The 2,783-nt window shown below is 44.1% G+C and overlaps 1 non-coding gene across 1 annotated transcript; it reads left to right on the top strand.

Moving 5' to 3' along the window:
• Positions 1–268: 268 nt before the first annotated feature.
• On the top strand, positions 269–341 carry TRNAC-ACA (transfer RNA cysteine (anticodon ACA)). Its single transcript has one exon. It is a non-coding gene; the product is annotated as a tRNA-Cys (tRNA).
• The last annotated feature ends 2,442 nt before the right edge of the window (positions 342–2,783 follow it).

Consider the following 2,783-nt stretch of genomic DNA (forward strand, 5'->3'; position numbering starts at 1 on the left):
CCAATCAGAGCAGTCGACATGAACTCTGTCCAAATTGTACCAGTCTCTCCGCTGGTCGCTCTTCCATGCAGAAGGTTGTTAAAGCTACCCACTCTCCCCATGACTCCTACATTCTGGGAGATCATCCTTTGCTACTGTAGCGTTCCTCGTTTAGTTTTGAATTACAACATGCTCATGCTAACACTCCAAACTTTTCAGTATCATTCTCTACCGATACCCTGGGATTTGTAGCTCTGTAGTTTCACCCCTAGCGTGAAGTATCATAGGCGGGCCAGTGGCGCAATGGATAACGCGTCTGCCTACAGAGCAGAAGATTCCAGGTTCGCCTCCTGGCTGGCTCGATTACGGACATAACTTTTTTCAACCAATAATATAAACATTACAATGATCTATAAACATTATAAGAAACTACATCACACCTGTTAGACCATGAAGTTCCGTCCTGTGTGATACTATAATAAACTGATCTGTAAACTTAGTTACACAAACAGCTAGGCATTTGAATTAAATTACATACTAGGAATTTACCGCCAATATTTTTTTATTTAAAAGTGGGCCATTCAGAGTTTCTCGAGAGGTCTGTTTTTAACTGTAAAACAGATAACTGTCGATTTGCCAAAAGGCCCACTATTTCACGGAACAACAAATGCTAGTGAATTTTTGAAAAAGCACCTTTACTAGCACGGTCTCGAAGGCACGAACCTTCATAATGGCTGTCACGGATGCAGTTGCTTGTGACATATTCCATTGAAACTGGGCAAAATGACATGGCATTTGAGATACTGGTGCATGGCCACGGTTCAAGAAAGATAAATAACACATTTATTGTGTCTGCGGAACAGTCGTTCTTTCCAGTTGAGATTTATAATGTTGTGCGCAAACAGTTGTATTTCCCGCCACACCGCACTGTGCACTTGCACTGCTGCAGCGGAAAAGAACTAGTTAAGTCGTGAGTTCTGAATGGCTGCCTGACCAAATCGAAAAGACTTTGATCCAATCAGAGCATGGGACAAAATATACAAAGTGCCCACTAATCCTTGCCCAAGAGAGCAGCAGAAGGATGTTAAAGTTGTTGTGACTTTCATTGCTCGTACCTTCTGTGTGTTCCTTCCTTAAGTGAGCCCTTTAATCACCTTAGTATTTGATTCAACTCCATGCTGGCTCGACACCGAAGAGTGCTCTTTTCATCCCTTTGTTAATAAATGCAAGTATTAATGACAACACGTAATTAGAACTGTGTGTGAAAAAGTAACTCAACTATACTTTGCCAAAATCGCGGCATTTTAACTAAAACATATAGAGGGGAAATGGGACAAAAATATCATTTTTATTTAATAGCGTAAAACAAAAGATGCATTCCCGGATGCTCTGTTTTAATTGTAAAGAAAAGGTTACAGTCGTCTTGACAAAGAACGCAGGGGCATATTACCAAGAAGTGCGTTAGTAAACGCACATCCCCATATCGCCAGCTATCGCCGGATTTCATTGCCTTTTTAGCGCGCAATTATCAATGCGCATCACGTAGGCGAATTGAAATCCGGCAATAGTCGGCGATATGGCACATTAGCGCATGAAAACAAACGTTGTTTTCACTCGCTAACGTCTTCCTTCATAATATGGGGGTGGATTCAGCTTTATGATCCACTCCCCCATGTTATCAATGCCCTAACACCTGGTCAGAGCAGGCGTTGGGAGACCTGTGATAAACGAATTTATCGCAGGTCTCCTTCTCCCAACGCCTGCCTAGGTAATAGGGTGTTCCCACCTCCAACCACATTTTACATGTGGTTGGACGTGGGAACGCCCACTTTGCATGTCATTAGCGATGTTAATCGCCGACATGCAAAGTGGGCTTGCGCCAGGCTTTAAAATGCCCTTGTTAATAGGGCTCTAGCAGTATCGCCGCTTTCTCGGCACAATTCGCCGAAAAAGCGGCGATACTTGCCCTTGGTAATATGCCCCTTATTTTTTATGGGAATAGCGCACTATTATAGTTGAACCAAATCTAACTGGCTCTTAAAGGAACACCGGGTGATCGGCGGTGGCGGGGAGAGAGCATGTGCTTTTCATTTTTAGGTCTCGCCTAAGCTATCCCTTTAGGGATGCTTGGCGAGATTAAAGAAAAGGCTCTGAAAAATGCACCCAAAGGCGGATTGCCAACAGTGCATGTGAGCCCGGCGCACACCTGTGAGCCTCAGCATCAGACTTCACAGGAATCCGCCCCCCGCCCCCCATGCAATGCAGAGAGCTTGTTTTAACGAGCGTCCCGTGACTTAACAAACTTTTTTTTTTTAAACCGCTACAAAGTCAGCCTTTAACTTGCAATATTTCTCTTTTATTGTGTTCAACATTTTACAATCCTCACTTTTAACTTTAAAATGGTGCCCATCAGTGCTTAATTTGAGCAGGTGCTTTCTGGATCTCAGCACCGGCACCCAATCTTCAGCACCGGTGCTTATAGAAAAATTTAAAGACACACTCATTTGGAAGGCACTTGATTTTCCACAACATCGCGGTATGTTGAGCCACGCCGAGACTTGAACCCGGTTCCACAGCACCAAAATCGTCAGCTTTAGCCATTAGGCCCAGTCCTCCCCAGAATAATAAGTGCCAGGGCTCTAGTCAGGAGGCAGCTTGCACCAGCATATTTCTCCTGTTAGCGCTGCCTTCTCAGGAGAGCCCCGGCACGTTTTATTTTACAAATTAACCACTGGTGCCCATACACCTATTATTAGCAGTTCGGTGGCTTCTAACATAGCCAAAGGTGCTGTTTCCTTATCCTC

Source organism: Lissotriton helveticus, chromosome 4_1, assembly GCF_964261635.1.
Source record: "Lissotriton helveticus chromosome 4_1, aLisHel1.1, whole genome shotgun sequence".
Taxonomy (NCBI): Eukaryota; Metazoa; Chordata; class Amphibia; order Caudata; family Salamandridae; genus Lissotriton; species Lissotriton helveticus.